Genomic DNA, 20,043 nt, shown 5'->3' on the forward strand with positions numbered 1-20,043 from the left:
TGTTATAGGCCATAGACACTTTCTCTTGAGTTGGTCTGTCCAGAGAAGATGTAAATATTTTTCAGGGTAAGAAATATTAAGCCAAAGCATGCTTCTCTTTGGTAAGTGATCCTTTGTGGAAGATAGACTTTTGCATGAAAAAGTGAGTGTGTCTGCCAAAGGCTGAGTTTATGTCCAGAGCTGTCTCTAATCCAAGTGTGGCCATCCAAAAAAAAAAAAAAAGAGAGAGATTCTAAAACTTGATCATAGCCCTCAGCAAAAGCCGGTCTTATCTGCATAAGTATCCAGATAACAACAATCTGGAACCTGGCTTTTTCAAGTATAGCACTATAGATCCCATCGCTGGGGGGTAGCTGTGGCCCAGTTCAGTCTTCTCTTTCAATATACCTTTACTTTTTTTTTTCTTAATTGAATGTAGTTGACCCACAATGTTGCATTAGTTCCAAGTGTGCAACACAGTGATTTAACAACTCTTTATATTACGCTGTGTTCACCACAAGTGTAGCTCCCATACATCACTATTAAAATACACTGACTATCTTCCCTATGCTGTATCTTTCATCCCTGTGGCTTATTCCTTCCGTAACTGGAAGCCTGTATCTTTGACTTCTCTACACCCATTTTGCCAGTCCCCCCACCCCCCTCTCCTGGCAACCAGCAGTTTGTATTTATGGGTCTGTTTCTGCTTTCTCTTTGTTTTGTTTTGGTTTTCTGATTCCACATATGAGTGAAATCGTATGGTATTTGTCTTTCTCTGTCTTCTTTCACTTAGCGTAATACCCTCTAGTCCATCCAAGTTGTTGCATATGGCAAGATCTCGTTCTTTTTGATGGCTGAGTGATAGTCCATTGTATATACACACCACTCTTATTTCTCCATTCATCCATCGATAGACATTTAGGTTGTTTCCATATCTCGGCTGTTGTCACTAATCCTGCAATGAACAGAGGGATATATATATATATATATATATATATATATATACACACATACATACACACCTCTTTTTAATTAGTGTTTTCATTTTCTTTAGGTAACTATCTAGTAGTGGAATTACTAAATAGTATGGTACGTCTATTTTTAACTTTTTGAGGAGCCTCCATACTGTTTTCCACAGTGGCTGCACCAGTTTGCATGTATGAGGGCTCCTTTTTCTCCACATCCTCTCCAACACTTATTTCTTGTCTTCTTGATACCAGCCATTCTGACAGGTGTAAGGTAGTATCTCACTGTGGTTTGGTTTGAATTTCCCTGGTGACTGGTGCTATTGAACATTTTTTCATGTGTCCGTTGCCCAGCCACATGTTTTCTTTGGAAAAATGTCTATTCAGGTCCTCTGCCAATTTCTATCAAATTATTTGCTCTTTTGGTGTTGAGTATAGGTCTTTATATGTTTTGGTTATTAACCTCTTATCAGATAAATCTTTGCAAATATCTTCTCTCGTTCCATATGTAGGTCGCTTGTTCATTTTGTTGATGGTTTCCTTCACCATACAAAAGCTTTTCATTTTGAAATAGTCCCAATAGTTTATTTTTAGCATACGTTTACTTTTGAATGTTAATTCTTGAGAGTTCTCCAGGTGTTCTCATATCCCTTCCCTTCAGTTCACCTCTACTTTATTAGGTAGACATGCCAGGGACGACTTTCACTATTTTAAAGACACAGAATGTAAGGATCATATTAGTTAAATAACTTGGCCCTGAATCACAGCTAATTAGATAGCAATGCTAGAATTTAAACCAACATTTGAGCTAACTCCAAAATTCACTTTCTAGAAATCTGAGGTCCACATTTCTAAAACTAATTCACAGCAGAGCTCAGTCTGGAAGCCGAGATTTCCAGTCTTTAAGGATTATTTGTGTTTCACATCAGACTCTCGGTATATTTCTGTATTTTTCAATTTGGAGACATACAAAGTTTTGAGTTATCATAAATGATAGTCATCGATGTAGTGTCCACAGAATTTACTCAATTAAATTATTGAAGATGATATAACAGGTGATGCAATTGTACAATTTCAATATGATAACCGTTGAGCAGTATCTCTGACTTGGAGAAAAGGAACTTACTAGTTTGTCACAGCTTGTGAAAATATCCTCAAGGATGATCAGTGTTTTTACCGTGAGCTTTGTTGCTCCCAAAGCAACCTTCTCTTACCAAATAGGTTTTCCAGGATTTTGGTATAAAGAAGGAGATGCTAAGAGATTACTAAAACTTCCCTTTTCTCTGCCTCTTTTTTCCTGTGCTTACAATTTTCTATGAGGCTTTCTTTACATGAACAAAATCTTACAACTGAGACATAACCTCCACCAGGGAATTCAGCCACACAAAACAAAATTCCCATGATGGCATGGTGGTTCCGACAGGACCTCAACCTGTGAACTAGTATGATTTCGGTTTTTTTCCGTATTCCCCCAGATAAACATTGTCTGGTAAATTCTACTCAGATCCTCTCTTAGGTACAGGTTATCATAGATCTTCTAGAGCAGACCAACCCGTACCCTCCTTCTAGTGAGAACTAGCTAGTTTTTATTTTCAGTTGCAAAGCAGTGTTTCATAGTGTTTTTAGACAACCGTGGGTTACTAGTGCTGTTGTTCAGTTTTGCATGAGATTCCATTAACTGTCAACTTCATTTGCCTGTGAAAATGTTCCAGGAGACCAAAACAATTTATGATAAATTTTCTTTTATAAGCCCAGTAAATGATGGAAACTCAGCTGCCAGCCTACAAGGGGAAAGAGTTTTAACCGTTTAGCTCTGGTTCTAACGTGTTATAGGAAACACTGAAGAATCAGCAGAAGCTTTATTTAGCCCAACAGGAAAAAACATGAATATTTGGACTTCTTGTCAGATTTAATTTTAGTTTCCTAACACGTGGACAACTTTGCTTTATTTCTCAGCTCTCAGCAAAGAGACCAGCAGTTACCTTAGTCAAAAGTTGTTTTTGTGCAAGGTTATTTTGATGGTCCTGGTGAACCCATTAAAAATAGTCTCGGTTTCAGAAATGGGAAAGGAAAAGGGCCTTATCAAACTTAGAAAACAGTTGCATTACTAAATCAGAATTTCAGTACAGTGTTAGAGCTTTGGAAATTCTAGATAAAAATTCTGCTTGAAATAGAAAAGACAAGCAAAGAACAGCCCCACATGAACAATAAACATATACTCTTCCTGAAGTTAAGGAAAAAATAATATCAGTTAAGCACACGTTTTTATTAAAGGTTCCTACTTAAAATGTCCATGAATTTAAGAGATCTTTTTATATTACTGGCATCTCTATTGGGTTGTCACTAATACAGTTGAAATCCACCTGCTGACTTAGTTTATACCTCCCTGACTCCTGAGCCTTCTATTCTTCCAACTGAAGTACGTAAGTCACAAATAGGCAATTTAACAGAAATGAAGTAAAAAGTTTTATCTCAAGAAAAATGAACACTGACATTCACACAACAACTTATACACAAACGTTTCTAACAGCTCTACCCACAAATACCCTGGAACAGCTGAGTGTATAGACAAACTGCAGTAAATGGAATACTCAGCAATGAAAAGGAACAAAATACTGCTGCTGCAACATCATGGATGAATCTCAGTCATTATGCTGAATGAAAGTTGTTAATCTCAAAAGATGTTGAATAGGACTCCATTTACAGGACTTGCTCCAGTGAAAACTGTGGTGATAGAAAGCATATGAATGGTTGTCAGGAGTTAGGCGTGGGGGGATTGTTGCAAAGCGGCAGCATGAGGAGAAATTTTTGTGATGATAAAAGAGTCCTCTCTTCTGACTGTGGTGGTGCTTCCATAAATCTGTACATGGACTAACATTCACAAATCTCTATAACAAAAGAACTCAATTTTACTCTGATGATTTAAAAAATACAATTTATTATAAATAAAAGCCATGAACAAGGTTTTTTATTTAAAAAATGACTTCACTACCTTTCCTTCTTCTGGAATCCCTTAGGAAGAATTTTACTTTTGGAAGCTGACAAAAAATTCTTTTTTCCTTTCAATATCTTGGGCCTCTCCCAGCTAAAACTGGCTTATTCTTCTTCAGGTCAAATCTGGTGGTGAGGATGATGATGCGGTCGTCAAGTATTCAGTCTGTGCCCCTCACTGTTCTGAGTCCTCTACACCAATCTCTACATTACGTATTTATCGCAACCCTGAGAAGTTGGTCTTACTAGAATCTCCATGATACTGTGGAGAACACTGAAGCGTGGAAATGTTCAATAACTTCCCCAAGATCACTCAGCTTATAAGTGGCTGACTTCGTATTCAAAGTGAGGCGTGCTGACAGTAGCACCTGTGCCCTCAGCCTCCATACCGTACTACTGCTTTCTAAATTCTGCTGAATAAACCTTATGAATACAGAGTCTCTATTAAGCCACTTGGTTTGACTTCACAGTTCCAAACTTTTGTCAAGGCCAGAGACACACATCCATCAAGTGTTTTCTTTCCCCCTTTAGCCCCACTTCCTATTCCTTTTTTTTCTGAAGGTGTATTAGCAGAGCTCAACCATTTAAAAAGCTTGTAGTTAACTATCTGAGGAGAGTGTCTAGACCTAAAAAAGAGACCATCTGCTGTCTTCCTATTGCTAATGTAGGTTAGGTCGTCAAACACCTGGTCCCAGAGACACAGACATATTGCTTTTTGTGTCATTTTTTTTGTGAGGAAACATTATGTATCATCGTGAGAAGTTCATGTGAATGGAACTTGTTCTAAGCTGGCAGAATTAACTAATATTTTCTCCTAATCATTTGGATAAACACAAGACAACTCACTTTTGGATCTGTTCAAATTCCACCAGCCTATTATTACCACTGTGTATTTAACTGAAGTAGAATGTTTAATATCTAAAGAGACTTACTTCACTTAGCATAGTCTCCTCCACTTCAATCCATGTTGCTGCAAATGTTAGGTAATCGTTCTTTCTGAAGGCTGAGTAATATTCCATTGTGTACATGGACCACATCTTCTTTATCCATTCGTCTGTTGAAGGGCATCTCGGCTCCTTCCACAGTTTGGCTATTGTGGACATTGCTCTGGGAAACAAACTGAGGGTTTTAGCGGGGAGAGGGGTGGGGGGTTGGATTAGCCAGGTGATGGGTATTAAGGAGGGCAGGTGTTGTAATGAGTACTGGGTGTTATACACAAACAATGAATCATGGAACACTACATCAAAAACTAATGAAGTACTGTATGGTGACTAACACAACATAATAAAAAAAATTAAAGAGAAAACACTGCATCATAGAAAAAGTATCATTTATTTTACATCTTAAAATTCCCTCCCCCAATTTTTTTTATTGATACTTAAATCATTTTCATTTTATCATTATTCAACTGGTCAAACACAACTACTCTCACCTTGCCTCGCACTCCAAAAATAATAAAGAAGAGTACAAAGGGTAAAATCATTCCCAAGAATAAATCTGTCATGTAGTCCCAAAGAGAAAAAAATTTATGGCTGTACATTTCCACCACAATGACGTATAGCTCATGTCTCAGTGTGGGTCCAAAAATTTGGAGCCAATCAACTCATCTGAAATAATAGAGAAAGGCTCAAGAAGTGATAGGAATTTGAGCTTCAGGATGTGGTAGTAAACCATGGAGGCGGGAAGAAAGAAAAGGAACAAACGTCACAGAAACGAACAATAGGAAAAGGCAGGAAGGCAGGTAGTAGCAGCTGAATGACAAATTGGCAGAGCCCAACAGCGACACCTCAGAACAGGCTCTATAATTGGAGGCTCTATTGGGTGGGTATTACTTTTGTAAATGGAGAAATAACACAGTGACTCTAACCCATTTGATCAATTTGGGTCACTATATGTATAGTTTATTAGTATCAAGTAAGCTCCCATGGGAAGTCCTGAGATGTTTGGCTGTCTCATGCATGCTGGGTTGAGAAGGGTGGGAGACACTCAGTATTTCTACGAGCCCTGAAGAAACAGACAGTTGAGGCATATTTGGGGAAAAGTGCATGATGTCACTCCCCTGCCTGCAACTTTCCAGTAACTTTTCATCACACTTAGAATAAGACCCAAATATAACAGGTCAGTCTAGCTGGCTGAGATCAGAAATGAGATAGTCTATTGTATAAAGACATTTCTAGAAAGACAAGAAAGAGAATGTGGAAATAAGTGCCTTTGACAAGCCTACTTCTAACTGATTTCCAGCCCAGCAATGTGGTATTATAGAATAGTTCAAATGACAGTGCTTACTGTATCAAAACTAAAATATTAAAACGATTAGCCCACTATTTGATTTGATGTTTATTCATCAGGATTATCAAAGAGGAATGAAAAATTTTCAAGTAAATGCTTCTACTAACAGCTTCCAGATTTTTGTCATTCTATCAGAAATGTATTCCTGCCAACAATGTAATCCATTTTCATTTCTTTTTTTAATTTAGCCTTTTGAATTTATGCATATTTTTTCACAGCGTATTGACAAGGAATGTTGGCAGAATAAAGAATCCAGTTCCTGTTTATTTATTTCCTCGTTCTGTAGCATGTCAGAGAGTGCTTCTCTCTATTCCTTAAAGCATGAGGTAGAGGAAGAGAATCTCTGCCCCCTGGGCCCTTTCATATAGCTTTTGAGTGTTGAAACCCACATTGCAGGAGGGGGATTATTTTCTCATGCTGAGTTTCACAAACACCATGGAACTCCTCTACTTCCTCCTGGATCCACATCAAACCCTAGCCGAAGCCTTTTCCATGCTGTAAACGTTTGCCGTGCGGCATTTGCATGCTGCGCGTGACCTGAAAGGCTGCCTGCTCCCCGCAGAAGCAGAGGCAGGAAGAGAGGTTCACGTGTGTGATTCATAGAGGGCCACAGAATAGTCTCAACTCCTCTGAGACTTTTTTTCCTTCTCAAACCTACCCTAACTCCGTAGACTTTATATTCTGTCATGAGCCAACAGAAATAAATGCATGACATGATGAAGGCTGAATCGAAAAGGAAGCCTCCCACACTGTTCACGATCGGTGGGAGAATAAACTGATATATCCTTTCTCGAGGGCAATTTTGTAATATACATCCAAAGCCCTTAAAAATAGCATATATTAGCCAGAGAGTCTCACTTCCAGGAATATATCCAGAGGAGATCATCAGACAGTTGAAAAGATGGATCTTTCAGGACATTCATTCTAAGGTTATTTATAATAACAAAATAGAAATAGTCAACTGAATTCCCAACAATAAAACTTCTTAAATAAACGGCACTCCTGGAAAGGATAGTTTGTAGCCAAGTAAACACTTGACGCAGATCTATTTATTTTGACATTGTAAAGATGCCCATAATACGCCATCCAATTTTTAAAATTATTAAATAGTCTGTTGCCAATAGAGATTTTATTTTTTTTAAGGGGCAGGCATCACATTTATTTATTTGTTTGCACCTGTTTCCTTCACTTTTTTTTTTAATAATAATTTTTTATTATATTATGTTAGTCACCTGTATGGCCATTAGAGATTTTAAATTATATAAAGATAATGTAATTATATAGAAAAAGATTTAAAAGGCTATATGTAACAAAATTTGTGTGTATAAAAACATGGTTATTATTAGGTACTGGGATTATGAATTTTTATTTTTTCTTAATTTTTATAACAGAAATACATTCTGTGATGAGAAAAGTGGTAGCTATTTCTGTTTGGAAGAAAAATAACTGGGAAGAAAATAGGAGTGATTGCCTTTTCTGATTGCCAGTGACAGCAGTCCCTTTCCTAGCAGCTGAGACAGAGACAGATCATCGGGTTCTGCTACTTCCTGTCAATAAGATAGCTCTGGGAAGACTTCGTAATGGTCAGACCACAAGCAAGAATCCCCAAAGGACATGGAGTTGGAAAAAAAAATCTGGATTAGCGAATGGCCTCTTAGGGGTTTGGAGTATTTGTGCTTATTCCAAAAGCTCTTGCTTAGAGCTAGAGGTCCTTAGTGTGTGTAGGGTGGTATGGGGGTGATGAGCTTCCTGGGTGAACAAATGGCATCTTAGAGGGCTTCAGAGGAGCCATCAGGCCCTCAAAAGTATGTTCTTTTCCTTACAGAGCCTTAAGCTCCTTCCCCATGGGACTTCACCGCACTCACGCTACGTGTGCACACAGTGCACACATAGCTTTTCAGTAGTCACCTGTGTTTAATACTAAAGGGAGGTCATAATGACATTGTTCCTGTGTCTATGTTAGATACGGGATTATAAAACAGACTGATCATTTTTCTTGCATAAAAGTCCTTTGCACACATCAAAACAGATTAGTGATTATTTCAAAGCCACTTAATCAAACATAAGGTTAAAATAAGTAGTTTTTTAGCTATTTAACTTATGTTGATGTATTTTATGCTAACATTGTTTCAGAGATAACTGTAAAACTTTAGGTAGGAAAGTTAGTAATATTCCTATAAAAGCAATTAATTACCTTTCAAAACATTTGAAGAGGCATCCCATAGAGTCTACTTAGTCATGTTATAAGAGTCATATTCAGTCTAGAAATATCAAACTCACTTTTTCTTTTCTGAAGGTAAAGTTCATGAAAAATGAGTCTGTTACAAAAAAATTAACTTGACAACTTTTTTGTCTTCAGAGATATAAAACTTAATGTTCTTAGATACAACAAGTATTTGTATAGCATTTTATAGTTTAGGATTAAATAATACTTTTCATTCCTCACCACATATCGTAAAACCAACATAGGGTTGAAACACGAAAACACCAATATTTGGCTAAAACAACCAGCAAAATCATAACCATAACTTTCTGGCAGAATAAGTCAGTGTTTGTGTTAGAAGGATCTTTGAAGGGACACATAATGTAGCCAGAATTACTTTTGGATACAATAATATACTTTATACTCCATTCATAACCTGTCATTTTAACCGCTTCTAAACCCCCAAAGAAGCCAGCTATTTTATAACCTCAGTCTCAAGTGTGAGTATTTGGGACGAGGGGGCAAGAGTAGGGACATGGCTCATCCTATAATTGAGATTATTTCTATATCATCTAGAAGGCAGAGTAACACCTCCCATTACAGGAAAGAGATTTAAATGTGACTTTACATCGATAATGGGCATTTCAAAATGACATCCACTCTGCCTACAAGAGTAAACAGAACCATGCCTCGGGAAGTGTGACCTAAGGCAAATTGCACAGTGAGGTTTTCACAAGCCCTTCCTCGCACCGGCAGTAACAACAGCCTCTCCCTACCTTTTCCCGGACACACACATACCCACCTGTCACAGAGCGGTAGATGGGGCCTTCTCCCAGTCCATCAGTTATGGTTCTGAATAGGAAGAAATAATTAGGTTGTATTGATAATCTTCTCATCAACAGACATTCTTTACGGTAAAGTTTATTTCTACTCCGTATATTCTGTGCTGGAACCATAGAGTCGGTTACTATGCCTGTAACTCACTGTGCCGTCCCTATCTGTAATGAGATTTCAGGGTGGCTCGCAGATAACTGGGTGTATTAAGTTGTGTGAAATTATGTCCCTGGAACCAAGAAACCGGACAGGAGACCAGCTTTCAGTTTCAAGTCCCCAGATCTTCTCTCTCAGTTTTGTTGTTGTTGCTGCTGCTGTTGTTTTTTTAACAAAGCACTTCACATTATTCCAGCATCAGGTTTTTCTTGGAGTTCAGTAAGTATCCGGTTCAAAGTAACTTAATTCTCAAGCACTCGGGGTCAGCTCTGGACAGGGAAGCCAGCTGCATCTGCTCCAGCTTCTGTCTGTGTTGAGGAATGACAGAGAAGCCCCTTGTTGTGTGGTTCATCTTCGGCCCGGAGCAGAGGGAAGATGATCCGGACCCGCAGGTCTTCCCGAGCAGCTGCGGTCACAGGGTGTGCGAGGCCACCGGTGCCAGACCTCTCACCATTGCCAGGAGCAAATCTGTTGGTAAGACTTGGCGAGCCTGTGGAATTCGGTGCGGCCACCCTGGGCAGCAAATATCACTGGGACTGGGCCCAGAACCTTACAGGGATGCTCTTCCGAGACTGACAAGAGGACTTATGTCACACGGATAGAAGAAGGAACATCAGAGGTCTCCAGATCACTTTGCCATTTTACAAACCTCAAAATTTCAGCAGCCTTGCCTAGTCATTTATGGAAATTTGGGAGAAAAGATAACAGTCACAAAATATTCCTCAAAAAATGCTTTTTAAAAAGCACCTGGGCGGATCCGTCGGTTAAGCATCCGACTCGTGATTTCTGCTCAGGTCGTGATCTCAGGGTCAAGAGGTGGAACCCAGCCTCTGGCTCTGCGCTCAGCGGGGATCCTGCTGGAGTTTCTCTCACTCTGTCCCTCCACCTGCTCTCTCTCACTCTGTCTCTAAAATAAATAAATATATCTTAAAAAAAATTTTTTTAAAATATCTGCTCATGTATTTGCCCTTGCTGAAAATCCTGCGTCAGTTTCCCAGCACACTGAACTGCTTACTCTGGCCAAGCTCATTCCTGCGCTGGGTTGTGGCCTTTGCTGTGGGTCCCTGTGCTTTGAGCGTTTACAGGCCACCCTTCTGTAGGCATTGCTCCTGAGTCAATCAAGTTTGCTTAAATGTCTCCTCTTCACAAAGTCCTTCCATGACTACCTGATCTAAAATTACCCGGAAAGTCATCCCCTCTTACGTTGCTTCTCACAAGCTTAAACATCGTTCATTGCATTTATTTGGTCTAGTTTTTTTTTTTTTTTTTCCCCGCACTAAAATGTGAACTCCATGACGGCAGATTCTTTGCCTCTCTTGCTCATGTCTATATCGTCAGTGCCAGGAACATAATCAGCTCTACTCCACAAATCTGTGCTGAATGAATGATGCCCGTAGTTAGGTACATGGGTATGTTACTTGGCTCTATTCAGAAAATATAAAATGGTTGTTCTTTGTTCTCTCAGACTTTGTGGACAAATGCCAGTATTTCTGATATTGGCTGAATGGTGAACACTTCAGTGAGTTATCTAGGGCTTAGGTTTCCAAAGTACTTTCACCACCAAGAGGAGATCAGAATCTGTTCAGTTTGAAAGTAACCATGGTTTGGTTCTACTACTGGAAGAATAATTAATTGGAAGTTTCAAGTGAATATTCTAATTGAATAGAAATCTTTTCAGTTTCTTACTGATGAAAATCATTCTAGTCTACTTCATATTTGAAAGATTAATGATTTGGGAACCTAAAGCTGTGGGCTCTGATCTGGTTCCGGGTGAACTTAAGCAATGCATCAAAACGCTGCATGTCTCCTTCTCTCGCCGATAAACTAGGAGATGGAACTAAATGATCCCTCAGGCATTGCTGGAGTATGCGGGACTCAGTAGAGAATTTCCTCATTCTCGGACAAGGCAGGGTATGGCTAGGACTTCAGAGGCACTCATATGAATATTCATCGTTATGGTCTAATTCTAGAAATTGGGCTGAACATAATGCCAATGATAGGAAATAACTCATAGGACTCTCTTACTTTGCTTTAGTGAAGCTCTAATAGTTATCTTTAATTTTATGTCTCTCTCTACAAAATTCCATTAATTGCTATCATTTTAATGATATGATCTTAATCAGTGGTTCTCATTTAGAAGCTATTTTGGCCCCCAAGGGACATTTGGCAATACCTGGGGACATTTTTTTTTTTAATGTTTTATTTGAGAGAGAGAGAAAGAAAGAGAGTACAAGTGTGATGGGGAGGGGAAGAGGGAGAGAGAGAATAGATGGGGAGGGGCAGAGGGAGAGGGAGAGAGAAAATCTTAAGCAGATTCCCTGCTGAGTGGGGAGCCCAACACGGGGTTCAGTCTCACAGCCCTGAAATCGTGACCTGAGCTGAAATCAACAGTCTGCTCCTTAACTGACTGAGCCACCCCGGCAGTCCACCTGGGGACATTTTTGATCGTCACAAATTGGGGAGGTGAATGGCATCTAGTTGGTGGGGGCCAGGGATGCTGTTAAGCATCGTACAGTGCGTAGCACAGCCTCCCACCACAGCACATTATCCAGCCCCAAATGTCAAGAGTACCGAGGTAGAGAAACTGAACTGAATAAAAACACTGCGATATTTGTATTCTTCTCATTTGTACTTTTCCTATATGTAGAGGGTCAAATAAAATTTCTAGTACCTAAGGTATCCATTTAAATGAACCTGAAAAATAATCTTGTGGAATTAAATAATCAATGAGGACCGAAAAGCAAGCAAACAAAAAAACTGTCATATGTGGACAAACTGTTTCAAGCTGTTGGAACATGCATTGGATAGCTATTGTACAATGATACAGATAAAATTCTGCTGCTTTCCCTGCTGGCCACTTAGTTCTCTCTCTAAAATGTCCCTTAACCATGTCTGCATTATAGCCTGAAAACTAGGCTAAATTTGCTCCTGGCATCCGTGGTTAGTAAATACATAGTAAAGAGTACAAACACTTGAGTTGTGAAAACCAGCGACCTTTCAACACACGACTCCAGTGGACACAATTGAAGGACTAATTTTTATTGCTAATTTTTAAAATCATTTCCTGTGTATCGTCAGCTGTGTTACCGGGAATGAATGAAACGGTCACAGCCCAGGCTGCACGTGCCCATCGCCACTGGGCTGAGCCCGGGACTTCTCAGCATTTCTTTCCCAACCAATCTGTTTGCAGGCATTCATTTCCTCAAACTTCCTCATGCTTGTCCCCTGTTCTTGTGACATAAATTCGTCTTTGTCAGTCTCAGCTGAAATATGCAAACCTCTTGCTGATGTCATCTGGGAAATAGATGACCTTGCGCTAAATATATACTGCATGGCTTTGCAAACTGTCAATCTTCAGATTTAGGACTTAGTCTTTGGCATGTTGGGCTAGTCAGTTTCACAATTTAAAAAGGAAGTGTTTCCAGGACAGCAACCCTGCCTTCTGATGACCACATGATATTTTTTTCCATTTTAGCGAAGATTCGACTTCATTTTATACGTTTGAAAATTCACAAGTAACAAAGCACGAAAATCTGCCACTGTTTTGCATCCTTTCCGAGCAGCTTTTCGCTTGTCTCTATTCTAAGCATAGATCTTTTTTTAAGTCGGTTCCAGGTAGATAGATGATAGCTTGATTGTCTTCAGGAGAATTCAAATTTATGTGAAAACGTAGGCAAAATACGTAAGTCAAAACAGAACACATTTGCTCATCATGTAGGAATCCTTTCTAAAGTTGGAATGAATGATATATTTTTTTCTTTGTATTTTTGCCTTAATTTTTCTCTTACTGTTTTCTACCTTAGTTCTACCTAAACTTTCTAAGCTCTTAAATTTTTTTTTTTTTTTTTTTTTTTTTTACTTCAGGGAACATGGCAATATAAGCTCTCCAGAATGTCACAGATGTTGTTCTATTTGGTGTTAAAATGTAATGATGATGGTCAAAACCGAACCCTGTTAATTTAAAAAGCAAACTTTACTGATAGAATGAAGATTGAAGAAATAGATTGAGCATATTAGAATTGACTGACAACCAAGAATTAGCACAACACTGAGGTGGGTACATGTATTTAAAAAAGGCCATTGAGCCAACTTGATATTAATATATAAAATACATTAGAGGTTAAGAGAAGTTAGGATATCCTGGTTTACTCCCTTGGAAATTTTTTTTAATCAAGGAATTCCTACTGGGTATCTATGTTAGGCTAAACAGTATGCTAATCCCTGCGGATAGAGGAAGGAATCAGGCATTTCCGAAACTTCTGAGCCTCTCAGGGTAGACATTCAGCATGAAGCTGCCTTAGGACTAAAGGTGATAAGACAGAAGCATGGACTGAGTTCATTGTGATCAAAGAAGCAGTCAGGTCTTCTCCCGGGCAGTAAAATGCCAGAACAGTATGACTACGAAGTAATATGGACATATATAGAAAGTCATTTCATGTATAAAAAAATTAAAAGTATATAATATATACATATTAATTATAGATATGAAACATATTTTTAAGCCTATGCACAGAGTTCTGAGGTTTAGTGGGTCATTTTTATCCTTGTAAAGTTGCCTGTAACGTTTAAGTTTTAATTACCAGTGAGAAAGCAAGCCACTCATATTCCCTTTAATCATTTCTTCGTCCTTAAAATAATCCTTTCTTACATATACTCTAAGGTGGAGAGGAAATAGAACTAACATTTTGAGAGGCACTGTGCTCTGAGCTTTATACATTTTTGCCAAGTCCTTCAATTCTTTCTTCAGTTCTGTGATTTGAAAAAATACTTATAGAAATTAGGAAACTGAGGGATGGAAGGATTACATAATATATGCAAGAAAGAGGAGTCTGATGGACTCTGAAGGCTACTATTATATATCATATATATATATGATATATATGTGTCAGATTTATAATATCAAACTTAAAATAAGGATTTAAAATAAGGATTAGTTTTCCTAAGACGAAAACTTCATTAACGATCATTTTTAAGGATTCAGAAACTAATTTTCTGCGTATGTCATTATAAGTCACATTTAGTTCGAGCGCTTTTTATGAGCTCTGTGCGTATGATCTTCACTTGTCACAAGTCCATAGGTACAAACAACCTGTCCTATAATTTATTTAATATTTTTAGTTAATGTTGACTTGGAGTTTAACATAAATAAATTTATTTTGAAAGAAATCTTGATAAATATGGATTCCTTGCCATAGTTACAAACTAAAAGTAGCAGTCAAATACATCACTTTTTTTTCCCCCGAATATCCGTTCCCGTGCTACCTAAAGCCGTATCAGATTCCGCTACCAGAGCTATGCCTGCAACATTTGCATGCTAGAATTCTGGAAGCAAGTTCCTCTCAACATGGGTAATCAAATCAGCTCTTAGCACCGCGCCTCTGCAGTTTGTTCTTACTATATTCTCTACAAATAGGCATTTTTTTTAGACTATAAAACAGACGATTTCTCAGGACAGATAATTTGGATATAACTTTACATGTGTCATGGCAACTTTATTTATTTGATTTATTTGGGGGCTGGTAAATAAATCAAAATATAAATCCACGAAGGCATCCACTAAGAATCGGCCCTGAGCTAGGTTGTAAAGCTAGCAACTTGTCTTTGTGAGCCCCCCACACCCAAGTACCTGTTTGTTTTTATCACCACCCTAATTCTCAACTCAGGCCGTGTTTTCCCTTTACATGTGTGCTCCCTGCTCTCTTGATCTCCTAGGGATCCGTTTTGCTTTTCGTAGCCTTCAGGAAAGAATGTGAAACTCATTCACACTCAGCTGATAAGAGCTTAAAGGTTTGTGTCTCCCAGGGATTACTGCCTTCACAGGAAGGAGGAAAGTCAGTGGTTGAAAATCAAGTGCAGTACGCTGGGGTCTGGCTCCTGCCCCTCGGCAACCCACCCTCCACACCGTCAGCCCAAGACACTTGACAGCTACGCGATACTGAGCAAGTTCAATCACTTCTCTAAGCTTCTTTCCTTCTTGACGAAGAAGGAATGATATTTCCTTCCTCATAGATTTGTTACGAGACCTTAATGAGGTAATGTAAAGGGCTTAACATCGTGCCTGGCTCCAAGTGTGAACTTTAGAAACAATAACTGATATTATTATGCTACCGTTTCCACCAAAGAGGAAACTTCGGCCCTGCGCCTAAGTAAAATTCAGAACATTCTGTAAACTACAGGCGGAGCCTGATAGCATTATGTTGTTTAGCAAGTGTTTGTTTACAACCAGCTTTGTAATTTGTCAAGGTATTACTTTATTTCCTGAAAAAAGTGACGCGATTAACAGAAGTGACTCAACCAAGTTGCAGGAGCACTAATCAGAAGGGAAGCACTTTGAATCTGTTTTACTCAAGCAGCGGAGTCCTGAAACAAGTTTAAAAACAAAAAGTCATTCTTCCCCCACCTCTAACCATCTCTGCCCAACATTGGTCTTCAGGTTTGGCTGTAGAAGAATGCCTTGCTTTCTGCTTTCTCTTCTGCTTTCCTATAAGGGCTGAGAGCACCGTTCCAATCATTTCTTATGGTACATGTAATTAAAAAGGCTATTGTGACAGATGTGGCTGAGCTAAAGCTTTGCTCCTACTCTGCTTCAGTTCAGTTCTGGGAGTACAACCCTGAGGATCTGGGAAATTTGCAAGAGGTTAGCTTTGTTCTTGAAGAGGAATGGAGAAAAAGGTTGTGATCTGTGTGTGACGTGCATTATTTCCTGCATGAGAAGGTGTTTATTCAGATTCCTTCCAGGGGGTTCTGTTCCAGGGTTATCAGCTGAGAAAATCATCTCCAACGGTTGTTGCTCTTGTTTGGAGGGATTTCCCCTCCCCCTCCCCTTCCCCGGGGTGAACTCTTTTGAAAGCACCTGCTGGGTGACATGGGAGAGAAGGTCATGAGAAAGTCAACAATGTGACAGCCATTTCCCGAGCCATCCTGATCTTATCCTAAAAGATGGATCACATTCTCTAGCTGAACTTGTTATAAATAGCAGTTAGCAGGAGCTGATAGGACTAAGAAGACATATCAGACTTAGCATAGGATTGGCAGTTTGGATCTGTCCCATGGGCTCTGTCCAAAAGCTGGTTCCTATCTTGGACATGAGTGGATTCAAATACTATCGCACCCCCTCACCCCCATCTCTAGACTATCTTTTGCTTCCTCAACCAGCCAAGATTCTTTTAAGCTCAAATTTTTTTTAATGTTATGTTAGTCACCATACAGTACATCATTAGTTTTTGATGTAGTGTTCCATGATTCATTATTTGCGTATAACACCTAGTACTCCTTGCAATACGTGCCCTCGTTAATACCCATCACTGGGCTAAGCCATCCCTCCACCTCCCTCCCCTCTAAAACCCTCAGTTTGTTTCCTGGGGTCCATAGTCTCTCATGGTTCGTCTCCCCCTCTGATTCCCCCCCTTCGTTTTTCCCTTCCTTCTCCTAATGTCCTCCACATATGAGTGAAACCATATGATAATTGTCTTTCTCTGCTTGACTTTCTTCACTTAGCGTAATCTCCTCCAATTCCATCCATGTTGATGCAAGTTGTGGGTAATCATCCTTTTTGATGGCTGAGTACTATTCCATTGTATATATGGACCACATCTTCTTTATCCATTCGTCTGTTGAAGGGCATCTCAGCTCCTTCCACAGTTTGGTTATTGTGGACATTGCTGCTATGAACATTGGGGTGCATGTGCCCCTTCTTTTCACTACCTCTGTAACTTTGGGGTAAATACTTTCTATAGTTTGTATTGCAGAAAACAATAGATCAAATACAGTTTTTCAAATCATACTCAACCTTATTTGACATAACCCCCATGTAGTGTGCAGCCTTTGTTGACTGTCCCCACCTATTTGAGATTCACTGGCTCAGATGTTTTAGACTGGCCTCAGGGATATGATTCTTTCATTCTATAGAAGAGCAGAAGGCCAAGTTTGTTTAAGAGAACGGTTTCCATTCCAGGTTCATCATAAAAGGATCTGAATACTCAGGATGAAAAGCAAACCCATGTGCATTTTTTTTATGGTCATCCTAACATTTCCTGTCAATGCAGAGGACTACCAGCCATCACAGATGTGTGAATCAGCACAGACCAAAAGTTTCTATCTGAAAAATCCACTAGGTATTAGTTTCCAGAAAATGTTAAGAGATTGTTTTTAAGGTAGTATTTGATAATGTAGACACGATTATTTCTTCCTTCAGTTTTGGGCCTGAAGAACAGCTCTAATGTTTAGCTAATAGAAGTATTAGAATTTTGCAGAAATTGGAGAAGGTGTGGGCTAAATCTTATTTGACAAGAGTTTTTGAACACATACCATGTGCTATGTTTTGTTCAGAAAAGCAAAATGTCTTGCTTCCTTCGAGATTCATCGCAGTGGAGAACTTCTTAACTAAGGAAAGTAAAGATCAAGAAGAATCCTGAGGTCCTTGCTGATAATATTTTTAAAAGTGTAATCATTGCTGTGTGGTTATAGAAATCTTTTATTTTATTGGAAATAGATATAAATTTACTGGAATGAGCTTCATTTATATTAAAATCCTATTAGAGCTTTAGTACCTGGAAATATCTCTGAGACTTGGTTTCATCATCTAAAAATAGATGAACTCTGAGCTACTCTATTACTTTAGAGCCTTTATTATGTATTTCTAAAATTTATAGACCAAAGCGGATTATTTGACTAGAAAATACCTGTTATTCCTCTAAAAGCTACACATGCATACGTATTGTGACATGTTTTAGTCAGGGAAGTCCTAGTTGTGAAGAGTACGTCTTGTTCTTATTCCTGTCATAGGGCTGCTGAGGTACGTCAGTGCAGTTGTCAACGACATGCAGATGTGGAGCCCCCACCACGTCCGTGGCGCTTCAATAGAGGCAGGTTCAGATTACGGCATTGAGGAGGGCAAAGGCGTGCCTGTGTCTGAGACCTTCCAACACTGCTGCCCTTTCTCAGAAGAGCGGGGTTCACCCCCAGCCCTGCCAGTGCAGGATGGTGAGGGAGACCCCACCCTGTGACCTTATCAGCTGCCTTCAACCTGGGAGAATGGTTATTCCCAGTTCCATTGTTCCGCACTTCCTGATCCTACTGGCTCGCTCTGACTCACCAAACATGAAATCATAGCTAAGAAAGCTTCAAAGGGACCATGGAAAGCCCTAGACACACACAGTTTAAATGATAAAACGGTGTCGACCACGAGCCTGTAAACAAGATCATGTGTTCATCACGACAGCTGCCCTGTGTAAAGACCTACCCTCCAAATAAAGCTGGGATTCCTTAGGCTGCTTCCTAAAGCCTTCCCGATCTAGACCCACCCGCTTCTGCCATCTGCACAAACACGATGCTCCAACAGCACCGCGTTCCTTATAGTTCTCTGTATGCGACAAGCTTGTTTCTAACTTTCCCTTTGAAATTACACTATTATATGCCTCGCATGTCTTCTTCTTCTCCCCCTTCTGCCTGACAAAGCCTTCTCCTCCCATGAGACCAGCTGAAATGCCAGGTGCTCTGTGAAGCTTTTTCTGATAACCCTGGAGGGTAGTCATGCCCTCTCTCCTACTAGCTGTTCACATTTCCACCCAAACCTCTGTGGTAATTCTTGGTTGACATGTTTCTCTCTCTACCAGATTTTGGGCTCCTTAAGGGATTGCCTTTTGTTTTATTTGTCTCTGGATCTCTGAGGCTCAAAGTTTGTCAAGTCATGGCTCCTGCCTCAAAGCAGAGACCTCTTTAGTAGGAGTGTGTGTACTTGAGTGAAGGATGGTGGGTAGTGGACTTGAGTAGTCACTTCAAGCCCCACTGGAGAGGTGTAGGGAGCCCCCATCTGCATACAATTAGTGAGAGATGCCAAGAAGCAGATCCCATTTTGTCGCTCTTCCCATTAATGGTGCTCATAAAAATTAAATAATATAGGAGGAGTGGAACTTAATACTTTTACACTATGTATTTTGTTTCTCTGATACATGTGGGAGGAGGAATTGGGGTGGCAGAATCATCAGATAAGCTGAGGGGTCTCCCAGGGCCATTTGAGAGGGCACAGGTGTTTAATCTTCCAATAGGCCATGACTGCAGTTATAAATTAAAACACAAAGCAAAACAAAAGCCTAGGTCTTCCTCATTCACTTAGTCTAGCTCCAGAGTCAGACAAGACTGTATGGGCAAAAATTTAGAATAATTCCTAATGATCCACAGGTACCTTTTCAGACTTGGCAGAACTTCAGTGGAAAAGCTGAGGAGGAAGGGGAGGTATAGTATTTAAAGTAACGAATACTGGTTGCTGTAACAAGCACCCCCTAAATCTCAACGGCATAACATAGATTGCTGTGTCCTCTCACATCAAGGAGGGAGAAGTGGGGAGCTCTGCTCCAGGTGAATGTCAGCTAGCAGCACGTGACTGGTGAGAGGAAAGGTTTTAGACAACAGGCCTGGAAATGTTGCCTATAGGTTTCCTCACATTCCTTTGCCCATAGAGCAATACAAAGGCCCCCTCCATCAGCAATGGGGAGGGGGGATGGTTTAGCTATTTATAAAAAGAGGAGAACCCAGAATTCTCTCACAGAGGGAAGTACAAAGTCAGGGAGAACAAGGGAAGGGGAAAACCAAAAATCAAAGTAAATGGTGAAGTTGGCAAAGCACTCA

At 39.6% G+C, this 20,043-nt stretch overlaps 1 long non-coding RNA gene across 1 annotated transcript; it reads right to left on the reverse strand.

Moving 5' to 3' along the window:
• Window positions 1-1,004: 1,004 nt before the first annotated feature.
• On the reverse strand, window positions 1,005-9,831 carry LOC130542718 (uncharacterized). The gene is made up of 3 exons (XR_008957455.1): window positions 9,230-9,831; window positions 4,868-5,042; window positions 1,005-3,832 (listed from the first exon to the last, which is right to left on the reverse strand). It is a non-coding gene; the product is annotated as an uncharacterized LOC130542718 (long non-coding RNA).
• Window positions 9,832-20,043: the final 10,212 nt, after the last annotated feature.

The sequence above is a fragment of the Ursus arctos genome, unplaced genomic scaffold, assembly GCF_023065955.2.
Source record: "Ursus arctos isolate Adak ecotype North America unplaced genomic scaffold, UrsArc2.0 scaffold_5, whole genome shotgun sequence".
NCBI classification, from domain to species: domain Eukaryota; kingdom Metazoa; phylum Chordata; class Mammalia; order Carnivora; family Ursidae; genus Ursus; species Ursus arctos.